A 26,412-nucleotide genomic window follows, 5' to 3' on the forward strand; every position below is an offset into this window, starting at 1 on the left:
CTCTCTCTCTGCCCCTCCCCCGTTCATGCTCTGTCTCTCTCTGTCCCAAAAATAAATAAAATACGTTGAAAAAAAAAAAATTAAAAAAAAAAAAAAAAACAAAAAACTCAAGCCATGTATGTAATTGACCACATTAAGAAACTAAAATGAAGAGTCCCATGATCATCTCAATAGACATACAAAAAGCTTTAGACAAATGCCAGCATCCATTTCTGAAAAAGAAAAAAAAAAAAACCTCCCAGCAAACTGGTAACAGAAGGGAACTTCCTCACCCTCAACCTCACAAAGAAAATCAATGAAAACATACAGCTAACATTGTATATTTAAGTTTATTTATTTATTTTGAGAGACACAGAGACAGTGTGAGTGGGGGAGGGGCAGAGAGAGAGGAAGAGAGAATTCCAAGGAGGCTCCTCGTTGCCAGCATAGAACCTGATGCAGGGCTCAAACTCACAAAACTATGAGATCACGACCTGAGCCAAAATCAAGAGTCGGACGTTTAATCGACTGAGCCACCCAGGCACTCCTACAGCTAAGGTTATATTTAACAATGAAATACTGAGTGCTCTGCTCTCATATCAGGATTAAAATTAGGATTTCTCTCCACTTCTAGTCTACCTTGTTCTGGTTGCGCTAGTCAGGGAAGAAAAAGAAATAAAAGGTCTCTCCTCTGGAAAAGAAGTAAAGTTCACTTCCCTCACAAATGACAAGGTCATTTACATAGAAAACTAGATGGAATTTAAAAATAAATTTTTTTGGTTTTATTATATAAAATTTGTATTTATGTAAAAATAAATAAGTAATATTATTATTAAAAAAATAATTTTTTTTACTTTTAAATAGTTTTAACTACTGACCAAGGAAGAATTTCAGGGTGAATGGACTGCTCTGGCTCCTGAGTTCATGGCTGCTCCACCTGTGGTCCCAGACCTGCTCTGCAGGCAGGCATGTGCCTCTGTGCCTTTTCAGCAATTCCCCACCAAAGACTGGAGTGCTCAGCACCCCACTGAAGACTGGGGTGCGGCTCCCCCTGTTCAGGCCACCGAATGGGTAGTAATGACCACTGAGTGGTCTTAAGCTGTTCCTGTACAATCTGTGGAACAAAATTGAAATACAATTGATGGAAAATAGATGGTTTCTTTGAAAAATAAATAAATAATAAGAGCTCCTAAAATTAATAAAGTTGTTTCGCAAAGTTACACAAGATCCATAGAAGCATTTCAAGCTTTGTTTGCCTGTAAACACTGCTTTAGCTGCATCCCACAAAGTTGGACATGTACCACTTATTAAATCAGTTCAAGATGGTACCTGATTAAAGACTTCCACTTTGACTCATGTTTATTCAGAAGTGTTTTCTGAGTTCAGATTATTTAGGAGAATTTCCTAATATCTTTTTGCTACTGACTTCTAGCTTCATCCCATTACAGTCAAAGACTGTGTAATTTCTTTCCTTGGTTTAGATTTGTTTTATGTCCCAGAATTTTGTAAGATTTTTCTTTTCTTTTTTTAAGTAGGCTCCATACCCAATGTGAAGCCCAAGGCGGGACTTGAACTTATGACCCTGAGGTCAAGGTCTGAGCTGAGATCAAGAGTCAAATGCTTAACCAACTGAGCCACCCAGGAGCCACTACTTTGTAAGATTTTAATTTTTTTAATGTTTATTTATTTTTGAGAGACAGAGGGCAAGCGGGGAAAGAGCAGAGAGAGAGGAAGACACAGAATCCGAAGCAGGCTCCAGGCTCTGAGCTGTGAGCACAGAGCCCAACATGGGGCTCAAACTCACAAACTGCGAGATCATGACCTGAGCCGAAGTTGGATGCTTAACCAACTGAGCCACCCAGACACCCCACTCTGCACCCCACAGTGCACACTGGTTTCAGTGGTTTTTTTATCATATAGCTGTGCACGTATTAACACAACCATTTTTTTAAATATTTCAATCACCACAAAAAAAACAAAAACAAAAAACCTTGTAGCCCTCAGCCATCACCCTAAGTAGCCTTATCCCTCCCATCTCTGGGCAACATGAACTTACTCTGTTTCCATACATTTGCTCACTCGGGACATTTTCTATAAAAGAAATCTATCATCTGTAGGAAATGATCTTTACTTAGCACAATGTTTTCGAGGTGCATCTGGCCTGTGCCTTGTATCAGAACTTTATTCCTTTTTTTTTTTTTTAAGTTTATTTATTTTGAGAGTGTGAGCCATCACGCGCGCAAGCGTGCACAGGGCCCCAAATGGGCTCTCTTCACCAACCAGTGAGATCATGACCTGATCTGAAATCAAGAATCCGATACTTAAGTGACTGAGCCACCCAAGCGCCCCCTACTTTATTCCTTTTGAAAAACTTTTTAGGATGTAGTTTAATATACATAAAGCAAATTTTACCGTGCAATGTACAGGTCGAGCATCTGTCAAACAGCTCTTCCATCCCCCTGCCAGAAATTCTCCCTTTATGGGGCGGTTTGTGAGTTCGAACCCTAAATCGGGCTCCGTGCTAACACGGCAGAGCCAGCTTGGGATTCTTTCTCTCGCTCTCTCTTCTCTCTCTCTGCCCCTTCCCGACTGGCGTTCTCTCTCTCTCTCTCAAAATAAACGAATTAATTAGAAAAAGGTATTCTGCCTTTATCATCACATGTCTTGTCCCCCAGGCTCAATGAGACACCCCGCCCCCACAAAAACTTCCAACAAACCACGCTCCCATCCGGGGCACTATCTCTCACCCACCTCAGACGCTGAATCAAACCACCCAGGGACCTTCCAGCCCAGGGTCACTGTGCCCACCCAGCCTCCTCCTCAGCACCCAGTCCTGAGCTCAGACCTCGGGCCTCACCACAGGGCTTCCGGGGGTTCTGCTGGGCCACCAGACCAAAGCCAAGGACTGAAGCTCCTCGTGCACCTTCGGCTACCCGCCCGCCGCACTTCCGCTCGGCTCCCCGTACTTCCGCTCGGCTCCCCGTACCCCTGACGCGCAGGCGCAGCAGCGGGTGGAAGAGCCCGTGGGGACGTCTGGGTGCCGGATTTCCCACCTCCACCTGTGAGGCAACATGGCCGCGCCCTCACCCCTATTTGCCCTTGGAGGCAGCCGCTTTAGGAAGCGCGCCAGCTTTGGTAAAACCACTTTTTCCTTGCCCGGAGTCCAAAGCTGTCCCGCTTGGGCGGAAGCGATTGTAACTAGCCACCCGTCACTAGGTCTTGCTTGCTATCAGCGGAGCACCACCACTTACCCAGCCGAGCGGCACGCTCCGCCTGGCACACGGAGGTGGTTCGTATTTGTGGCATGTGTGAGGAAAACAAGGCATCCCTTCACAGACCTCTCCATGAATGTCCTCTCACATAAAGCCCCATCATCAATGATCTCCCCCCAGATATTCCACAAGCACTGATTCCCCAAACCTCCAGTTATTACGGAACTAGCGCATTTGCTCCTTGGTGAGTTACAGATAACAAACTACACAAGGGGAGCTTGGGTGGATCGGTGGGTTATGCCTCTGACTTCCGCTCAGGTTTTGATCTCGTGATTTGTGAGTTGGAGTCCCTCACAGGGCTTTGCACTGATGATGGCGCAGAGCCTGCTTGGGATTCTCTCTTTCGGTCTCTCTGCCCCTCCCCTATCAGGCTCAAAATAAATACACTTTAAAAAAAAAAAAAAAAAAGGCAATTCCAAGTGGAATTGTCAGAAAGGAAGTTTTATTTTCAGCAAATACGGAGATTACAGGGCTTAACTCCCAAAGCCCTGAATTCCCAAGGAGTGAGTTTCTTTTATTTAGGGTTAGGATGAATATTCAGAAAGGGGAGTTTTGTCATCCTGTGTAGAGGTGGAAATAAGGTCATGCCTGCATCTTAAGGCAATTGGCCTATACATACATTGTATGTTATGTCAATGAGGTTTGTGCTCTTCCTTAGGCAGAGATTTTTTTTAATACATATTTTTGTATTTTAGAGCTCAAACAAGGGAGTGGGACAGAGGGAGAGACAGAGAGAGAGAGAGAGAGAGAGAGAGAGAGAGAGAGAGAGAGAGAAAGGAGAGAGAATCTTAAGCAGGCTCCAACTCAGGGCAGAGCCTGTTGCAGGGCTGGATCCCATGGCCCTTGGGATCATGACCTGACCCAAAATCAAGTCAGTTGCTTATCCAACTGAGTCACCCAGGCGCCTTGAGATTTTAACATTATAATGAAGCAGAAATAAATGTCAGACATGGAGAAGGGGCTATGTGCATGCTCCAAGAGCCAGCATAAACTGGATTCTTGGCCTTATCATCTTGGGCAAAGGGTTCAGGGCCTAGCTTACTTTTGAAACAGCACTTAAGAGTTTTGTTTTTGTTTTTACCACTGACTTTCTCTTAAATGGTTAGGCTACAGACTTAGTTTTTACACTACCTTTGTTCCCTAAAAAGCCTTAACTACTAAGGTTCTTGCATTTCTTTGTAATCTAGACACCTCCTAGGAAGTTCTGCAAGAATTGTGCTAAGGCAAGTAGGGCACAGATTACAGAAAATAGCTGGGGGCCTAAAATGACTTGTCATTTTAGAAAATGAAATTTAAAAAACACCAGTAACTGGTCTTTTTCTGTGGACCCCTCTTTCTACTCACAAAATGGTTGCATGTGGGGGGGGGGGGTGTATGAAAATATTTGACCATTAAATATTGGGATAGTACTCAGTCTATGCATCCTCTTTTAATATCTGTACAACAATTTTGGAGAGGAAATGAATGGACACTTTTCTAAGCCACCAAATTGATTTTGCTAATTGTCATGAACTACCTGTGGTCTCCAAAGAACAGAGTCCAAAACAGTTGCTTTGGACCACCATAAACCATCTTAGGACAAAAGATGATAATGGTAATTCAATCTACCACTTGCACAATGCTCCAGGCACAGTTCTAAATGCTCTGCAAACATCAAGTTATTTAAATTTCGTAAGAGGGGCACCTGGGTGGCTCAGATGGTTGAGCATCCGACTTTGGCTCGGGTCATGATCTCTTGGTTCCTGAGTTTGAGCCCCACACCAGGCTTGCTGCTGTCAGTGCAAAGCCCGCTTTGGATCCTCTGTCCCCCCCTCTTTGCTCCTCCCCACTCCCACACTCTCTCTCTCAAAATAAATAAAATTTAAAGAATTAAAAAGCTAAGGCAGAGGAATAATGGCCCCCAAAGATGCCCATGCCCTACCCTCCAGAACCTGTGAACATGTTACCTTATATGACAAAAGGGACTTTGCAGATGTGATTAAGTTGAGGATCTGAAGATGGTGAAATAATCCTGGACTATGTGATGGGCCCAATATAATCACAAGGACTCTATAAGAGGAAGGCAGGAAGGTCAGAGTCAGAGTAGGAGATGTGAAAATGGAAGCAGAAATCAGAGTCAAAAAGATTTGAAGATGCTATGTGTCTGGCTTTGAAGAGGGAGCGTTTCTTATTTACAGAAAATTCAAAATAACTGCATGGCACCTGGGACCCAGATCTTGGTTTCTAATACCATTCTCCAATAAAATGAACCAGGGTTCCTTGGAGAAATGACTGACTGGAGGACTGAGGATATATATAAGTGGAGTCTGGAGCACCTTGTAGTTCAAAAATAAATAAATAGGTAGATAGATAAATAGAGAGTGTTCAGTGACAACAACAACAAATCCACAGTGATGGGGGTATTTTAAAGGGGCACAGGAATCAACTGAAAACAATCTCAATGGCCAAAATTGGAAAAATTCTGAGGAACAAAATAAACTAGTACTGGATTATAACCCAAGGTATAAAATAAATGTCCAGGAATCCATACTGATATAAATGATTAAACAAATAAGGTAGAACAGATAAATCTCCTATGCAGAATTCCAAATAATTTATATAGATACCTCACCTTCAAGGACATAAAGCATTAACTCTCTACTCTGGAATTGCGGGCTATCATGCACAGTGATTGCTTTCCAAAAAGCATAGTACACAAAGGGTCAGGGACGGGGGGAAGTAGGGAAGAATGACCTTATAATGGAGAAACCTGACAAATACATCTCTTAGGTTCAAGGATGTTGACAGTATGTCCCCTTGGCATGATATGATATTTTACTTCTGTGGTCTTCCCCCAAAACATAGAACACCTGTCTAATAATAAAAAATATTAAGCCAATCCCAATAGAGGGACATTTTACAAAATACCTGCCCAGCACTTCTGTCATGGTCATTAAAAGCAAGGAACATCTGAGAGACTGTCATAGCCAAGGAGGGACTAAGAGGTATTACAACAAAATGTAATATGGTATCCCAGATGGAATCCTAGAACAGAAAGGGACATTAGGTAAAAAACATAGTATGGACTTTAGTTAACAATGATGTAACAGTATTGATTCATTCATTGTAACAAATGTACCACATTAATGTTAGATGTTAGTAACAGAGAAACTGGATGTGGGATATATGGGAACTCTATCTATGCAATTTTTTTTTCCTGTAAATCTAAAATTGGTCTAAAAAACATAGTTTAGGGGAGAAAAAAGTTAACATAGCCAGGCTACCGGATAAATAGTACAAGAGTGGGGCAGCTGGTTAAGTTCAGTTGGTTAAGCATCCGACTTCGGCTCAGTCATGACCTCACAGTTCATGGGTTGGAGCCCCACTTCAGGCTCTGTGCTGACAGCTCAGAGCCTGTAGCCTGCTTCAGATTCTGTCTCTCTATATATCCTTCCCATTTGTGCTGTCTCTCTCTCTCTCTCTCTCAAAAATAAATAAACGGGGGCGCCTGGGTGGCGCAGTCGGTTAAGCGTCCGACTTCAGCCAGGTCACGATCTCGCGGTCCGTGAGTTCGAGCCCCGCGTCAGGCTCTGGGCTGATGGCTCGGAGCCTGGAGCCTGTTTCCGATTCTGTGTCTCCCTCTCTCTCTGCCCCTCCCCCGTTCATGCTCTGTCTCTCTCTGTCCCAAAAATAAATTAAAAACGTTGAAAAAAAAATTAAAAAAAAATAAATAAACGTTAAATATATGTATATATATGTATGTATAACAGTACAAGAGTAGCTAGTGTAAGAGAGGAAGGAGGAGCGCCTGGGCGGCTCAGTAGGTTAAGCGTCTGACTCTTGATCTCACTCAGGTCATGATCTCATGATTCGTGAGTTCAATCCCCGCATTGAGCTCTGTGCTGACAGTGTGGAGCCTGTTTGGGACTCCCTCTCTCTCTGCCCCTCCCCCACATGTGCACTCACGCCCTCTGTCTCAAAATGAATAAATTTTTTAAAAGACATAAGGAATTTTGGGGGAGAGGAGATAACTTCTATTTCTGATCTTTATGATGAAGGAAGAACATCACAGGGGAGGGGAGGTGTTCTGGAGGCAAGCAAATATGGGAGTAGAGGCCAAATGTGGCAATACTTGTCAATTTGGGAAACGCTAGCATAGAACCAATACCATCCGCTTTCAGAGGGATATTATTGAGAAAGGCGAGTAGGCAAGCCGCAGGTACTGTCCAAGCACTGTTGAAGCAGGAAACCACGGCAGCTCTTGGCAAAGAATCTTCTTTTTTTTTTTTTTTTTCTTACCTGAAAATCATTTTTTCTGGCAGGCTGACTCCAAGAAAGCCCTCAATGATTCCCAACTTTTGGTATTCATACTCTTCTGTAAAACTCTCCCCGCCCTCAGCATGTGCTGGCCTAGCAACTTGCTTCTGAGACAAGATGATAGCAGAGACAGTGGACTTAGATGTCATATGCACAATGTGATACTGTCCATAAACCATCTTCAAATGAGTTATGAGTCATTCACATAGCGATGAGGAAGAGCTCAAGGCATTCTATCTCAAAATACACATTAAGGAGATTTATCTGATGAAAAATGAGGGTGGACTTATGACAAGCCTCCAAATATCCATTGCAACCATAGGTTTATCTCCTTTGTGAGATCTCTGCCATTTGGCTAAAGATTCCACACACTTATCGTATCCGCAGACATTTCTCATTTCTGACACGAGGCCACAGAATATAACTGAAAACCTTATCCTATTCACCCCTGTAACTTGGCAGGTTTGGGGTGTTCAAACCCAGCACATTCCAAAGGACTGAGCTTTTTTCCAAGTTTATTATTTAGGAGAGAGAGTGCATGAGCACATGAGCAGGGGAGGGGCAGAGACAGAGAGAGAGAATCCCAAGCAGACTCTATGCTGTCAGCACAGAGCCCAACGTGGGGCTCAATCCCACAACTGTGAGATCATGATCTGAGTCGAAATCAAGAGTCGGACTCTTAACCGACTGAGTCACCCAGGCACCCCCAAATGGACTGACCTTTGACTAGCACCTTGGAGAGAACCTCTCAGCCCCTGGAGTATACCGCCTGAGAAGAGCGTCTTTGTATATCTGGGGTTTGGGCCACACGGTGTAGTTTATGCTAGCAATGTTTTTGGTAAACACCTGTTTTTGTTCACCTGTTGACCTTGAGGAGTGTGGAGTGTGAGTTCAGGTCAGACATATGGTTACTCCATTCCTACATAAGCACAAGTAAACACCCTGGGCACTGAGACAAAGGTGAGTTTCCCTGGTTGGCAATATTCCATATGAGGTGTCACATTGTGGCAGAAGAATTAAGCACTGTCCATACAATTCCACTGAGAAAAGGCAACTGGAAATATATACCTGGTTTCTCGTGGATTCTGCCCTATGCATTTTACATTTGCTAATTCAATCTGTAACTTTTCACTATAATACCTATAATAGTTATATTATGCTATATATAATGCTATATATATAGGCTATATATATAATGCTATATATATATATGCTAATATATTATATTATGCTATAATAACTATAGCATAATAACTATAACCGTAAGAGCTTTATCAGTCTTTTGAGAATAATCCAATGGGAAAGTGACCTTAAGGACCTGATATAACTGTCTTCCTATAATTTTTTTCCTATGAGAACTTATTGATGATTTGGAAGTCAAGCTCACTACAATTCAACCTTCTAAGAGCCACTGATATTTAATGACGTTTATCTTTCCATTATCAGTGCTTCATTAGGGTACTCTCAGTGAAAGTTTCCAACTGCATAAAAAGCTAAAACTTTTATTAAAAGGCTTTTCCAATACTCTGGTTTCTCTTCAGATCATATAAATCTTTCACCTTTTAAAAGGCTTTTCCATAATGAGTGTATCAAATTTTCCTTATGAGTTTACTGTGACCTAAAGTAAAACACAATTGTTAACTGAAGGCACTACCACGTTGACAGTATCCATAAGGTTTCTCTCCTGTGCAGGTTCTCTGTCGTCTCCTAAAAGTGCACATCTAACAACAGGTTGTCCTACAAGAACTATATTCCTATCCCCACTCGTGTTTAATGTCTGGAATACCACAGAAGGCCTTCCAGTCACTGTTTAACAGAGTTTTCCTCTTGTATGGGGTCTGTGATACACAATGAGCTGGGATTTCCACAGAAACAATTTTTCACCTTGACTGAATCCACATGTGTCGCTCTCCTGTGACTTGCCTTGTGTTTGATGAGGCATGACTTGTGAGAGGCTTTCCTACAATCGCTGCATCCATATTGTGTCTCTCTGTATGGATTCCCTGATGTCTACTGAGTACTGACTTTGTGAAATAGCCTTTCCCACATTCACTACATTTATAAGGTTTCTCTCCTGTATGAGTTCTTTGACGTCTCATGAGACTTGACTTCTGAAAGCAGGATTTTCCAGCGCCACTGCCTACATAGGGAGAATTTCCGGTGTCAAATCCCTGATGTGTACCGAGCGAGACTTCCTGGAGACAGCTTTCCCACACTCACTGCAACCATGGGGCTTCATTCTTCTTTCAGTTCGCTAATGTATCCTACAGAATACTTCACCACATTTAAGGTGTTTACACCGTTTCTCCTGCATGAGTTCTCTGATGCGCAGTGAGCTAAAACTTCTGGAGAAATTTTTCCCACATACACTGCATCCATGGAGCTTTTGTTCTGTATGAGTTCTCTGATGTCCAGTGAGCAGAGACCTTCTCATAAAGGTTTTACCACATTCAATACATTCATAATGTTTCTTTCTTTTCCTTTTCCAGTTTGATGTGTAATGAATTGTCAATTGGTGCTGATGGTGTTTCTGTATTGACTGCATTTAATTCCAGTGTAACATTTTTCATGCTTAATACGAGGAAATAATTTATCTATTAAACTTATTGGTATTCTTCACTGCACAGCTTTTACTCTGGTTAACTAATTTTGAATTAGAGTTCAGTATGTCAAAACTACCATGACTTTGCCTTAAAGTAACAAGATTTCTTTACAGATTAAACATATTTCCAGATGAACTGTGTTCATGACTTCTTTCCATGTTTTTTTTAATATGAAATTTATTGTCAAATTGGTTTCCATACAATACCCAGTGCTCCTCCCAACAGGTGACCTCCTCAATACCCCTCACCCACCCTCCCCGCCCTCCCACTCCCCATCAACCCTCAGTTTATTCTCAGTTTTTAAGAGTCTCTTATGCTGGGGCGCCTGGGTGGCGCAGTCGGTTAAGCGTCCGACTTCAGCCAGGTCACGATCTCGCGGTCCGTGAGTTCGAGCCCCGCGTCAGGCTCTGGGCTGATGGCTCGGAGCCTGGAGCCTGTTTCCAATTCTGTGTCTCCCTCTCTCTCTGCCCCTCCCCCGTTCATGCTCTGTCTCTGTCCCAAAAAAAATAAATAAAAGACGTTGAAAAAAAAAAAAGAGTCTCTTATGCTTTGGCTACCTCCCTCTCTAACTTTTTTTTTCCTTCCCCTCCCCCATGGTCTTCTGTTAAGTTTCTCAGGATCCACATAGGAGTGAAAACATATGGAATCTGTCCTTCTCTGTATGACTTATTTCACTTAGCATTAACACTCTCCAGTTCCATCCACATTGCTCAAAAGGCCATATTTCATTCTTTCTCATTGCCAAGTAGTATTCCATTGTGTATATAAACCACAAATTCTTTATCCATTCATCAGTTGGTGGACGTTTAGGCTCTTTCCATAATTTGGCTATTGTTGAAAGTGCTTCTATAAACATTGGGGTACATCTTTCCATGTTCTTTAGCTTGTTTTGGATTTCCAAAGGCCACTGCATATGATCACCAACTTCTCAAACTTCTAGGGAAAAAAATGAATTCTTTCACAATAATGTTACAGAACATAACTGCTTCTAAAATACCATGGTTTGGGCTAGCTCTCTGACAATTCTACTGTCACATGAAAGAAATCATTAAGCGTAAATTTCTTTCTTGGACAAGAGGAGAAACACAATGAAGTAAAATCATAGCGTACAAAAAAAAAAAAAAAAAAAACCCAAACCAAACCAAACCAAAAACAGTTGATACAGAATCAATGGTAGAAAATTTCCAATTAGTCGGGGCGCCTGGGTGGCGCAGTCGGTTAAGCGTCCGACTTCAGCCAGGTCACGATCTCGCGGTCCGTGAGTTCGAGCCCCGCGTCAGGCTCTGGGCTGATGGCTCGGAGCCTGGAGCCTGTTTCCGATTCTGTGTCTCCCTCTCTCTCTGCCCCTCCCCCGTTCATGCTCTGTCTCTCTCTGTCCCAAAAATAAATAAAAAACGTTGAAAAAAAAATTAAAAAAAAAAAAAAAAGAAAATTTCCAATTAGTAAAACTTTTTGGTGCTCTTCGAATAGATCCTTGCAAAATGGGCAAAGAGGATGAAGCAGAAATGTATCTCATTAACACAAGATCAGGTAAGCTGGAGAGACATCTGATCTAACATGATGAGGGGATGTAGTCATTCATTCTACCAATATTTATTGAATGTATACTATGTATCATGTATTGTAAACAGCACTGGGGTACAGACTAAAGAGAAACGTTCTCTGCATTCCAGTGGGCAAAAAGAGAACAAAATGGAAGGAAAGAAGACAACTAGAGACCAAAAAGTGGTTCAAAGGATATGAAAAAGAATGGAAGTTGATCAACTTTACATAGATAATCAGCAATGAGAAAATAAAAGTTGAGCCAAGAAACCAGGAATAAGGAATGTAAAGAATTATAGAAGGTTTTGTTCAAGTACAATGGCAGTGCAAAGGCCTGGAGACAGAGGTTTGGGCCAGATCAAGACACAGAAAGGTAGCCAGTAGGTCCTGAGTACAATCCCAATACAGGGAGAAAGAAGAGTTAATGTTCAAAAGGTAGATGGGAGTTAGATCATGTAGATCTGACAGGAGGAATCAGAATCTGACGCTATTACCACTGACAAGCCACTGGGAGTTTTGAGCAGGTGGCATCATGTTCCGATTTACATTTCCAAAGGATTCCTGACTGTTACACAGATACTGATGGGAGAAGGCGGAGTGTGGGAGAAAGAGGAAACAGGAAGTTAATGTAGTAAGGCAGCCAAGAGATAATGGTGGCTGGGTCAAGAGCAACAACAGTGGAGATGTCAAGTGGATGAACTCAGGATACATTTAGGAGAAAGAAAAGACAACATTCAATGTTGAATTCAATGTGGGCTGTGAGTAAAAGGGAGGAATCGCAGGGTTTTCCTAGGCATTTGGCTTAAATGCCTAAGTACTGGCTGTACTGTTGAGGAGCATCAGGAAGATAGGTTTTGAATGTGGGGAAAACCAGGTCTATATTTTGAGGCACAAACATTTTGAGATGGTCATTGGATATCTAAGTGCAGACTCAATTGGAGATAGGAATGTGGAGGAAGATTTTGGCTGGAAGACCAATTTGGGTGTTATCTATATAGAAATATTACCTAAAGAGAAATGACTAGGTGAGGTCCCTCTGGGAGAGTTAAAAACCAGGAAAATGATGACTCAGGCCTTTACGCATTCTGACTTTTAGGGTTTTGTAAAGAGGAAATGCCCAGAGAATGAGGGAGGCCCTTCCAGGAGCAAAAGAGAAGTGACTCATGACCAGGGAAATAAGCAGGTATAGGTATTTACTTAGAACAAATTCTGGAAGAGGCAGGTCAGAAAGCAAAATTTCTTTCAGTGGACATCCTGCTCCCAAATCTTGTCTCTCTTATTAATTCAGTAATACTGCTACCAAGTTAATTTCCCTAAAGTGCCCTTCTCTTACAATGTGGGGAAGATTCCTGTAGTCAATGCTCTAACTTTCTGTCTGAGGTTATTCTCATATAAGGACGAGAAAGAGGATCATCCATGTGTCTTTTAAAATTTTTAAATCCTGTGAATTTTAAAACCAAAAAGTTGGTGGGGCGTCCGACTCTTCAGACTCTTGATTTCTCAAGTCGTGATCTCACCGTCATGGGTTTGAGACCCACTTTGGCCTCTGCACTGGCAGTGCGGAGCCTGCTTGGGATTCTGTCTCCCTCTCTCTCTCCCCCTTCCCACTTGTGCTCTCTCTCTCCAAATAAATATTAAATACATACATACATAACTAAAAAATAAAATTAGGCCAGAGAACCATCTAAACCATCTAAGCATCCATTAGCACAACACTGCTGAACTGTCACTTTTTCCTTCCAAGTCCCTTAAATAATGGAACTACAGACTATAATAGCTGGCTTTCTCCTGTTACATTCCCCAAGCCCTCTTCTTGCCAATGACACTCCTGATTCTTCCTGAATTCTGTATTTATACCTTAGTTGTTACAGATCTGGAATTCATCAATTAAGGGGTCCTCATTCTAGATCAAGAAACTGGGGCACTTAATCTTCGACTTGTAGAGACTGGTTTAAAGGAAGCTAACTTGGAATTCAAGGAATAGAGAGAAAACTGATTTTTTTTTAAATGTTTATTTATTTTTGAGAGACAGAGAGAGACATGGCACGAGTCGGGGAGGGGCATAGAGAGAGGGAGACACAGAATCTGAAGCAGGCTCCAGGCTCTGAGCTGTCAGCACACAGCCCAATGCGGGGCTCGAACTCAAGACCTGTGAGATCACAACCTGACCGGAAGTCGGACGCTCAGCTGACTGAGCCACCCAGGCACCCTGAGAAAACTAAATATAAGCAAAATATTGTATCTTGGAGTCTCTGGATCACAGAGGGATTTAAATATCATATAGTTGGTAACAGGGTTATAACTAGGATTTTTTAGACTAGGGAAACTAAACCAAGAGTAACAACGAAGTTGAATCAAGAGAAAGACCTGATCCAGTAAATATATGTGGAAATCAGCAAAGTATCCATGAGTTTTATGGTTTGATTTCAGGTGAAACCTAAGATTGTGAATTTTTTTGTTTTGTTTTTTTTTTGTTTTAATGAATTCCATTATTTCAGTACATTTGGGAGCTATAATTCATCCTGAAAATTACAATATTTATAGCTCCTCCCTTACCATTTCATTATAAAAATTTTCAAACATACACACAAGTTGAAGGAATTATACTCTGAACAGCCATATGCCCACCTCCCTGATTCTATAGTTAACATTTTCTACACTTGCTCTATCTCATATTCGCCCATCCAGAATGAGGAACTAAATACATAAACATCAAAAGACCAGGTTGTTATGGAAACACAGCACTCAAAGTGGGTTGAAGGTCAGGAAGGGAAATCAGTATTATCCAATGAAGCAGGAAAGTTCACTAGTCGAAGACAGCGATGAATCTGAAGTATTCTCTTTGCAGAGAGGCATGGAAGACTGGATTTCCAACGCAAGAGAAGAGGAAGGAACATACAATGGCCCTATGGCTGGTAACGAAAAAGGGAAAGATTTGAGAATCCTCAGTACGAAAAAAAATCTAAGCAAAACAAATCAAGACCCTAGATGAAGTAAATCAGGACCAAATCCAGAGGTGGGAACACAGAAGTATTTTCCTCTAAATGCATAAGCGATGAATAACATAGGAAAGCAATAACCAGAGACTCCATTTAGATATCCTTAGAGACCATCAAAAGTTTAGAAACTAGAAGATGAATCACCTCCACAGTATTTCAAAGGTGTGAGGCCTTCACGAACCAAGGAATTTCCTTCTATTTCTCTTCTACCTGGATGCTTCTCATTCACTTACCTGGAAAGCTCCAAGCATGGTTTTCCTTTTCCATTTATGGTTTATCTCCTAGCTTCAATTTGAAGATTTCCATGGTCTGGTATTTTGGTACCCTATTAGGAAAAATTACAGAATACTTGGAAAAATATATTTGGGCAAAATATGCAGACATTGTTACATAATACCTTTTACAGACTGTGCAAGTACACTTTGGACTAGGGCTTATCCTGAAGAGTGGGGAGCACACTCCCCCATCCATCTAGGAGACTGAGAATCTACCGCTTACAAAGTTCAAGTCTTATGCAGGGGTCAGCAGACTAAGGCCCATGACTGTAACTAAGAAGAGTTTCTACATTTTAAATGTTATAAAGGAAAAAGGAGAATATGATACAGAGGACAGTTAGTAGCCCATAGGGCCTACAGTATTTACTACCTGGCCCTCCAGAAAAACTTCCGCAACCTCTCTTACATTATTCAGCACTTCAGATACCCCCCAAAATCAGTCCACAATTGAGAAAGACGAGGTGTCAATTGGACACCTTGAGTGACACAGGGAACCAGTCCTTTCTGCCACATTGCTAGGAGCTGCCCACTCCTCCCGGGTGAATTGCACAGCTACATCTTCAAATAACAATGATCCTGCAGCAGTAAATTCTTTTTTTTTTTAGATGGTATGTTTTGTTATGTTATTTGAGAAAGAGCACACATGAGCAGGGGAGAGGGGCAGAGGAGAGAATCTTAAGCTGCCTCAACACTCACGATGGAGCCCAATGCAGGGCTCGATCCTACGACCCTGGGATCATGACCTGAGCTGAAATCAAGACTCAGACGCTCAACTGACTGAGTCACCCAGGTGCTTTGCAGTAAGTTCTTCTTTCATCTGAGGTGATTATTTGACAGTTTGGGAGAGATCTGTGGAAATCTAATCATTTCTAATGTATAGGCTGTATCTATACATGTGCATTTACATTATATATTGTGGAAGAGAGGGAAGTCTTATATAGACATCCTGCTACTATAATTCAGTCATCCATTTACTCAATAATTCAGAAGGTTTTCTAAATTAAAGGGGCACCTAGGTGGCTCAGTCGGTTAAGTGTCCAAGTCTTGGTTTCGGCCCAGGTCGTGATCTCACAGTTCATGGGTTTGAGCCCCACATTGGGCTCTGTGCTGACAGTGTGGAGCCTGCTTGGGATTCTCTCTCTGTCCCTCTCTCTATACCTCCCCTCCACACTTGCTCACTCTCTCTAAATAAATAAATACGCTTTTTTTTTTTTAACGTTTATTTATTTTTGAGACAGAGAGAGACAGAGCATGAACAGGGGAGGGTCAGAGAGAGGGAGACACAGAATCCGAAACAGGCTCCAGGCTCTGAGCTGTCAGCACAGAGCCCGACGCGGGGCTCGAACTCATGGACTGTGAGATCATGACCTGAGCCGAAGTCGGACGCTTAACCGACCAAGCCACCCAGGCGCCCCAATACACTTGTAAAAAAGAAAGAAAAGGGGTGCCTGGGTGGCTCAGTCGCTTAAGCGTCCGACTTCGGCTCAGGTCATGATCTCACGGTCTGTGGTTTCAAGTGCCGTGTCGGGCTCTGTGCTGACAGCTCAGAGCCTGGAGCCTGCTTTGGATTCTGTGTCTCCCTCTCTCTCTGCCCCTCCCCTGCCCATGCTCTGTCTCTCTCTGTCTCAAAAATAAATAAAAACATTTTTTAAAAATTAAAAAAAAAAGAAATAAAAAAACAAACTCTACTGGTAGTTCTATACTCAAAATCCAATTCAGCAAAATGGTTTGAGAGGCCATTTAAACCTTAATTCATCTCGATAAATCTAGGTTTTATACCTTGAAAAGGATGGGATAACAGAAGGTATTAAAGGAACTCTAGAAGGAACAACCACCGGTTCAATAAATGCTTTATGCTGGCCAGGTGTACAAATGTATAAAAATTCACTTTATTATGTGTATGCTATACCCCAATAAGAAAGCACAAACGTGCATATGTGTGTGTGTGTATGCACGTGCATGGACACACACACACACACACAGGAAACAGAAAAACAACCACAGAAAGCCTCTTCATGCCTACACCAGAAAGCTGCTATTGAAGCCACTACCCACTGTAGGGCCATCGAGAAATTTACTGAAATTTCAATGCCAGGAAATATTTCTGTCTCTGAGTAAAGGATCTACTTTCTCTGTACAAAACTGCAAATCACATAACATTTAGTGCTTCTCTTGCTGGAAATGGCTGCCAAAAATATTGGAGATAATCTGGGTAGCTTAACATAAATAATTCAGAGTCTTAGTTGGTTTTTTTAATTAATATTCTGACTTTTAAAATTCTAAGCAGATTCTATGACCTACACTTCCACCATTCCAAGTTTGCCTTGATTTTGACATTATAGTCAATATTTAGTTTTCTACAAATTCAGGCCTTTATCAATGTGTATTTTTCCCACTAATCAAATCAACCTGTATAAGCCTCCACAAATGCAACAGGAAAGAAAGAACAGATAAAGAAATCTGTAAAACTCACTTGGACCTTGGTCCTTTCCTTCTGCTCTTAGAAAATGGCCAGAACTGAGATCTTTGTCCTTTTATTCTTCTAGATTGTCACTCGAATTCTGGTCACAGATTTCACAGGTCATGTTAATGACGTCCCCAGAAATAATGCTCCCTGCTCCTGACTTCACTTGATTCTAAGGACTCAAAAGCAAATTCACTTTAAGCAGTATATCCCCCTGAGCCACACACCTTGTCAGTGGTACCACAGGTGCTGTGGTAGGCAGAATCGTGCCCACCGGAAGATATTCACTTTCTAATCTCTGGAACCTGTGAACATGCTACTTCACACGGCAAAAGGGGATTCAGGATGCTGATGAAATTACAGTTGCTAATCAGATAACCCAAAAATAGGGAGATTTCCTGGATTATTCGGGTGGGCCAAATGTCATCACAAGGGTCCCCATAAGTGAAAAGCAGAAGAATCCAGAGAGATGTGATGTGACAAGAAATCCACACACCATTGCTGGCTGTGAAGATGAGAGGAAAGGGAGACAGGAGGCAAGGAGCGGGGACAGCATCTGGAAGCTGGAAAAGGCAACGAAACAGATTCTCCCTTAGAGCCTACAGAGAAGAAAGTACTCCTACTGACAGGAAAATCCTTAACTTTAGCAGAGGAAAGTCCATGTTGAACTTATAATCCATAGAACTGTAGGGTAATAAACTTGCATCGTTTAAGCCACTAAGGTTATGTTAATTTATTACAGAACCAATAGAAAACTCATATAGGTGTCCCCTAACATAAAATCTCGATACTTTAGGGGCGCCTGGCTGGCACAGTGGGTAGAGCATCAAATGTTTGATCTCAGGATTGTAAGTGCAACCCCACGTTGGGTGCAGAGATTACTTAAAAATAAAATCTTTTTCTTTTTTGAGAGAAAGTGAGATCAAGCACCAGCAGGGGAGGGGCAGAGAGAGAGGGAGATACAGAATCCGAAGCAGGCTCCAGGCTCTGAGCTGTCAGCATTTCTGGCTTGCACTCTGTCTCTCTGTCTCTCAAAAATAAAAATAAACATTAAAAAAAAATTTAGAAACCCTGAGAAAATGTGCATTGTTTTAAACCACTAAGTTTGTGGTACACAGCAATGGAACACTAATACACTGAATGACATAGAAATTTTAAATATCAAAGCTAGTCAGAAGCAGCTAAGGCAATACATGGAGAAATTTATATCCTGGTATATGCTATCTACTTTTATGTACATTAGTTCACTTAATTTCACATCCCTTGGAAAGATTTATTCAAGGCACATGGATAAGGGGAAAAGCACTATTAAAAAAAAAAACAGGTTTGTTCACACCCTTTATTCTTGAGCCAAAATTATTTGCAGATAATAAGACTGCTCAACTTAAAAAAATGTAAATGTGGGGAGCCTGGGTAGCTTAGTCAGTTGAGTGTCCAACTCTTGATTTCAGCTCAGGTCATGATCCAAGGGTAGTGGGATCAAGCCCCACGTCAGGCTCCATGCCCGTGGAGTCTGCTTAAGATTCTCATTCTCTCTCTCTCTCTCTCTGTCTCTCTCTGCAACTCTCCCTGGCTTGCCCTCTTTCACTCTCAAATAAAAAATAAATAAATAATGTAAAGGAATTCACTGAAACTTTCACTTTCAATAATACCAAGAGCAAGTCAATTGCTCTTTTACAGTGCAACATTGAGAAGCAGGGACTATTTTTTTTTAATTTTTAATGTTTATTTGCTTTGAGGGAGAGAGTATGAACAGGAGAGGGGCAGAGAGACAGAGAGGGAGACACAAACTCCGAAGCAGGCTCCAGGCTCTGAGCTGTCAGTACAGAGCCCAACGCGGGGCTCAAACTCACGAACTGTGAGATCATGACCTGAGCTGAAGTCAGATGCTTAACCGACTAAGCCACCCAGGCGCCCCAAGAAGCAGGGAATTTTTTTAAGGTACTACTTAACAACTGCAACGAGGCATAAACTACCTAGGTGCGGGGGGCCGGGCCCCGGTGCCAGGCTGAGACCGGGTCGAGCAACGATCCCTGTTGACTCAGCCAACCCGGTGGTTCCCCCTCCCATTCCCCCACTTTCAAGGGCATACGAAAGCCTTGTCAAGGCTGAGGAAGTTAATTCCTGAAGCCTGTGGTCTGCAGGTGTTGGCAGTAATGCTACCTCCCTTTTTCTACCCCGAGTCAGATAGGAACAAACATGGGAACTGTGTTTTGCTAGCAATCTATCAACAAGGTCTTGTGACCCGTTCAGAAATTTCACAAGGTACACAGAACTAAATGTTTTGGCTGGCAGTGATCATGTGAAACCTGTTCATTCTTAGAATGACCTGATCCATAAGAGTCTTATATTATAAAAGATTGTGTACAGCAACAATAAAGCCGTCACTTGGGCCATCAGCCCTGTTCCCAAACTTTCTTCTCTTTTTTTCTTGCATTCCCCTATCCTCAGGACCCTGACACCTCGGTGTTTGTCGCGCCGGTCGTGACACCTAGGAAAAAGAATAACCCAAAATTTCTGAGACACACATGAAAAAAGACACAACACAATGTAGAGGTGATGGGTAGGAGAATCTGGATAAGCAGAGAATCATATTATAAAAAAAGTATAAATATATAAGTCAAGCCTATTTAAAGTAATGTATACATTTAATATGACTCTAGTAAACTTGCCATTGGTTCACCCACCTGATGTGACACTATTATATAACCATTTTAAACTATGGAAATATGTTTATAATTAGAAATTAAGTGGTATCTATGTTATACAGATCATTCCACATGTGAAGGTAGCACAGAGATTAAACATGCTGTGGTTTTCAGTGGACATCAGAGCTCAGGCTAATTAACAGAGATGTTTTTACGTGTATAGAACAAACCTGAAAGGAAACCTCCAAGAAAAAAATGTAGGGTAAACTCAGAGACAAGAAGGACAAAACACATCTCTTATAACACCTCACTAGATCTTACCTCATTACTGTTTGTTAGGAAGATAAGGACAAGATTGTTAATGCTGCAAGACGAAAGACTTTCATGAGTACCTTGAGCAATATATGGGCTTGAAGGAGTGAAATGGATTTGGATCAGCTGGAGGAATGTATCATCAAGTCTATTCCTAGTAGTCAACATTTAAGCCTCAACCTTAACCTACCTCCTCTCCAGGGATGCAGGGTCTCCAAGGCTCCAGCCTCTTGCCTCTTCTGTACATATGTCTCCAGACATAAAATGGCTTCCTCCCAAAACAAAAACAAAAACTGACTCCAAGTTAAGTCCGAAATCCAAACCAGAAACACCCGTTCACTAACCCTTCACCCCAGGCCTCCCTGTGTCTGAGCCCCACACTGGAGTGTGATCCTGGATAAGAAAGCACATTCACTGATACATACCTACCACTCCAGTTCTTGGTCGCTGAGCCCCACAAACAGAATCACTCACACTGACAACCAACACTAACAGACCCTCTGCCATTTTTTTTTTTAGTTTTATCTTTTTTTTTTTTTTATTTTAGTTATCATACAGTGCAATATTGGTTTCATGAGTAGAATTCAGCAACTCATCACTTACATACAACACCTAGAGCTCATCAAAAGTGCCCTCCTTAACACCCATCACCCATCTAGCCCATCTCCCACCCACCTCCTTCAATCAACCCTCAGTTTGTTCTCTATCATTAAGAGTCTTGTGGGGGCGCTTGGGTGGCTCCGTTGGTTGAGCGTTGCACTTCAGCTCAGGTCATGATCTCACAGTTTGGGAGTTCGAGCCCTGCACTGGGCTCTGTGCTGACAGCCTGGAGCCTGCTTCTGATTCTGTGTCTACCTCTCTCTCTCTGCCTCTCCACTGTTCACCCTCTGTCTCTTTCTCTCTCTCAAAAATAAATAAACATTAAAAAAAATTTTTTTAAGAGTCTTGTGGTTTGTTTTCCTCTCTTCTCTCCCCCCCTTCCCATACGATCATGTTTTATTTCTTACATTCCACATATGAGTGAAATCATATGGTATTTGTCTTTCTCTGATTCACTTATTTCACTTAGCATAATACATTCTGGGTCTACTACTAAAGGCCAGATTCTCCAGCGAAGCAAAAGAAATCCCCAGAAGGGCCCTTTACTGGCCTCACAGGCACTTCACTCCAGAGACACGTGCAGAGCCCTGCCCACTTGACGCTGAACTTCTCTACGCTCCACCGCATCTACCACAGGCTGGACCCCCTTCCGAAATGACCCCCATTCTCAAGCTCCCCCACCTCCATGGTGGTTAGGGACGCTTCAGGTGGAGCTGGAACCTTCACGACGTTCCTGGAAGTCGAGTGCCGCCCCCAGATGCTCAACACAGAAGTGGCCACCCCCACCTTGGCGATCTGGGTCCAAGCGGCCAGCAGGAGGGCCGCCAAAAGAAATTGAAATCGCTTTAGGGGTGTCACCTTGCCTTTTCCTGCCGTCTTGTTGGCTACCAGCGCTGTGATGAATGCCTCAGAGGCCGGCACTGGCCCTGCGGTTTTCTACCGAGCCTTTCGGGAAGATGGCGGTGTCCGTGAGGACTAGGCAGGAGCACTCCCACGGTCAGGAAGTGCAGCTGGCGGGGAAGACCCTGGCAGCTGCGGGCTGGAGGCCTTCGCATGGCCTTCGAGCTTTGCAGAAGCCAAGACGTAGGAAAGGCAGAGGCCAGGCAGCGGACCAAATAACAGAGGCTCAGGCTCCGAGTTCTGCCAAAACTTGACAACGGGGCCCAGCGCGGGTGAGAATCCGTAACGTGTGAGAATCAGTAACGCGGGCCTGGATTAGGCAGGTCAGAGACCTACTGGAGGGAGGGAGCTGCAAAAATGGATGCCCTCGGGGGCCTGTCTGGGGGGCTGGATTGGAGGCTACTTCTAGTAAGTAGGAGGGAGCCTCCCTCCCCATTTTCTGCCACTCTCCCCCACCCCTCTTAAAAAAAAAAAAAAAAAAAAAAAAAAAAAAGGAGGCATAACCTGACTGTACATCAGCAGGCAGTTTGGTGAATTAAACACATCCCTTCACCAGAAGTCAGGTCTATAGCCGTTACAAGAGCCAATTACAGGGATGTCTTGGTGGGTCAGTCGGTTAAGCGTCTGACTCTTGGCTTCAGCTCAGGTCATGATCTCATGTCTGTGAGTTCGAGCCCCACATCAGGCTCCGTGTTGACAGTGCAGAGCCTGCTTGACACTCTCCCTCCCTCTCTCTCTCTCTGCCCCTCCCCTGCTCACTCTGAGTCTCTCTTAAAAATAAATAAACTTAAAAAAAAAAAGGCAATTATAAAACTATCAGTATTTTTTTAGTGACTTCTTGAAAGCATGGCATAGTGATCTCCACACAGTATTTATATGATCTTCTTATGGCAAAAGTTCATAAACATAGGCATTTCAAAACTTTGAATGGATTAAGTAAAACATAATTCTGAGTATATTAAGGGTTTGGACTTGAGATCAAGAGACTCTTCACTGAGTATGTATCCACTAAATTCTAATCAAGAGATTAACAGTATCAAATAAACTGTCTCATGCATGGCCACAGCCCCTCAAACTAGGAAGCTCTAAAATGGAAGTCCTTTTCCCCTCCAGACTGACCTTCTCTTATTCTCTTTCTCATCCAGCATCACTATTACGCAATAAATCAAGAATGGAAGTGTGAGAGTTACCTGGATTGTAGATCACTGGAGGTTGATATGACAACATCAGGGACCAACCCAAAACATAACCTGTGTATTATCTTCACAGTCACCACCAAAAAATACATGAAACTGCAAGTCTCTAAAGGGCTTATACAGAGAGACTGGGGAACCTGGCCAACTGAGGGAAAGCCGCACTGAAGAAATGATAATTGAAGATGATGAAGGATGAAGAAACCAAAAAATGAGGGGAAGGAGGAGTCCTTCTTCAGAAGGAGTAAGAGTACTTTTACTATTACCACTTTTTCTGCTTTGTCCCTTTATAAACAGTTATTAAGTCTCTCATGTCACAATGAAAACACTCTGGGGTAACAAGTCTGTTCTTTAGAACCATATTTCCCTTCAGTGACAAAATATACTTTGGCCCATTAATATGTGCACTCACTTTCCAAATCTATATATAATTAGGGTTTTTTTCTTTGTGCTAGAAATATAAAATCATGGAAACCAACACTCCAGTATAATCTTCTGGTGTGATGGAAATGATGACAGATTCTCTCATTGTCTCATGTTTTTGCTCAGTGCCAGTACTGTCCAGTCCTCTAGCCACTATTCACATGCGACTGTTGAGCACTTCAAACGCGGTCAGTGTTACTGAGGCAATGATTTTTCATCTTCCTGGTTCAGAATTTTTTAAACATTAAAATTTACGTAAAGCCACTAAAATTAGGGAATTTGTAATCTCCTTAAGGAAATAAGAAATAAGCATTTTTTTCAAAAAAAGAAATACACATTTAAAAAATAAAATTATTATTAATTTTATTAATAAATTTATTTATGGGGGCACCTGGGCGGCTCAGTTGGTTAAGCGCCCAACTTTGGCTCAGGTCATGATCTCATGGTTTGTGCGTTCCAGCCCCGCATTGGGCTCTGTGCTGATAGCTCAGAGCCTGGAGCCTGCTTTGGATTCTGTGTCTCCCTCTGTCTCTGCCCCTCCCTCACTCACACACACTCTCTCTCTCAAAAATAAACATTAAAAAAAATATTTTTAAGTAACTTGTGCACTATAATCTTAATCATTAGTCTTTCCTCCATCTTCCAAAATATGCTCCTTGAACCAATTAGTCCATGTCTATTTCACTTACTATAGATATTTATGTCCTTTCACTAGATTAGCTGGTGTGTAAAGTACCACATAAAGATAATCCATGGGGCACCTGGCTGGCTCAGCCTGTAGAACATGTGATTTTTTTTAATTTTTTTTTAATGTTTTTATTTATTTTTGAGACAGAGAGAGGCAGAGCATGAGCAAGGGAGGGGCAGAGAGAGAGGGAGACACAGAATCTGAAGCAGGCTCCACAGAGCCTGCTGTCAGCACAGAGCCTGACGCGGGGCTCAAACTCACAGACCGTGAGATCATGACCTGAGCCAAAGTCGGATGCTTAACCAACTGAGCCACCCAGGTGCCCCAGAACATGTGATTCTTAATCTCTGGGATGTGAGTTCCCCAGCCCTATGGTGAACAGAGAAATTACTTGAAAAAAGTTAAGTTAAAGATGATCCAGGTTACCTCAGTGCTCTCTCCCGGAGACCAGGGGCTTTTTCTGTTTTGGCCACCACTGTATATTCAGCTCCTAGAACAGGACCCAGTACAAATGAAGTATTTAACAAATACCTGCCTGGCTGCAGGCTGTCCCACTATGACCACATTCCTATTTGCTAGAAGTCTACTGATGTTTAATGGCGTCTGACAAGCCACAGAAGGCACCTGCACAGTCACCACGTTAAAAAGGTTTTTCTCTTGCAGGACAACACTGGTCTGTGAGGACCTGTGACTGAGGGAGGATTTTCTACCTTGACTAAATCAATTTTCTGATGTTTAGTGAGGACTGACTTCCCTCAAAAAGATCTCCCACATTCAATGCAACTATATGGTTTCTCTCCTGTATGAGTTCTCTGATGTATAATGAACCGGGTAAGGCTTTCCCACATTCACTACATTTAAAGGGTTTCTCTCCTGTGTGAGTTCTTTGATGTTTAATGAGACCTGTCTTCTGGGAACAGGATTTTCCACATTCACTGTCCACAAAGGGAGTCTTTCCTGTGCGAAATCTCTGATGTGCTAGAATCCAAAGCAGGCTCCAGGCACGTCTTTTGGCTGAAGACTTTCCCACACTTATTGCATATATAAGGTTTCTCCTGCATGAATCCGCAGCTGTACCATGAGATTTCCCTTCTCGATGAAGGCCTTTTCCACATTCACTGCACATAAAAAGTCTCTCTCGTGTGTTTTCTGATGTACACTGAGCCATGATTTCTTGAGGAAGGCTTTGCCACAAACAGTGCATTCATAAGGTTTTTCTCCTGTTTATGCGTTCTCTGGTGTTCAGTGAGCATGAACTTTCTGGAGAATGTTTTCCTGCAAAGACTGCATTTGTGGGGTTACCCTCCTGCATGAAGATTCTGGTGACCAGTGAACCAGGACTTCTGAATGAAGCATTTCCCATATTTACTTCATACGTGAGGTTTCTTTGTTTTTTTAATTTTCTGATGCTTGATGATTTGGCACTTAGTGCTGATAAGTGTTTTGCTTTCAGGGGATTTAATTTCATTCTGAAATTGTTCATGATTAACGTGAAGAAAGGATTTCCCATCTACAGTATGCTCTGCAGTGGTTCTGCTCTGGTTAAGGAGTAAAATTTGATTTCATACTTTTTCCATGTAAGTCAAACATATCATGTTTTTGCCTTAACACCAAATGAGTTTTGCTCCGAAGAAGAGAATTTTCAAATGTGTTATGTTTGTGTCATTGTTCTAGGCTATTTTCCATGAATTCATTTTGTAAGTGCTCTGGCAGATGACCATCAAGTTTCCAGATTTCTAGAAAATAAAAAAAATTAATTCTTCCACCATATTGACTAAAATAAAAGTATTTTTTAAATGTTTATTTTTATTTTTGAGAGAGAGAAAGAGTGTGAGCAGGGAAAGGACAGAGAGTGAGGGAGACACAGAATCTAAAGCAGGCCCCAGGCTCTGAACTTTCAGCACAGAGCCTGACGTGGGGCTCAAACCCACAAACCGTAATATCATGGCCTGAGCTGAAGTCAGATGCTTAACTGACGAAGCCACTCAGGCACCCCTAGAATAAAAGTATTTTTTAAATAGCTTCATTTGAGGTGACTTCATGATGAACTTATTATATGAGTATAAATAAAACTCTGTGTTTAATGTTCCTTATATATTAGAAAATAACAGTAATAATGAATTAACACAAATTTGGCAACTTTCCAAATATTGCAGAACATGCAGTCTGTGCAATACACACAATTTACCGTGAGCAGCAGACTACAGGTTGGAGGGTT

At 42.2% G+C, this 26,412-nt stretch overlaps 1 long non-coding RNA gene and 1 pseudogene across 1 annotated transcript; both read right to left on the reverse strand.

Moving 5' to 3' along the window:
- Positions 1-128: 128 nt before the first annotated feature.
- On the reverse strand, positions 129-2,909 carry LOC122209096. The gene is made up of 3 exons (XR_006197448.1): positions 2,825-2,909; positions 858-1,093; positions 129-212 (listed from the first exon to the last, which is right to left on the reverse strand). It is a non-coding gene; the product is annotated as an uncharacterized LOC122209096 (long non-coding RNA).
- An 8,037-nt stretch (positions 2,910-10,946) lies between these two features.
- LOC122208865 lies at positions 10,947-25,418 on the reverse strand (annotated as a pseudogene).
- Positions 25,419-26,412: the final 994 nt, after the last annotated feature.

The sequence above is a fragment of the Panthera leo genome, chromosome E2 (assembly GCF_018350215.1).
Source record: "Panthera leo isolate Ple1 chromosome E2, P.leo_Ple1_pat1.1, whole genome shotgun sequence".
NCBI classification, from domain to species: domain Eukaryota; kingdom Metazoa; phylum Chordata; class Mammalia; order Carnivora; family Felidae; genus Panthera; species Panthera leo.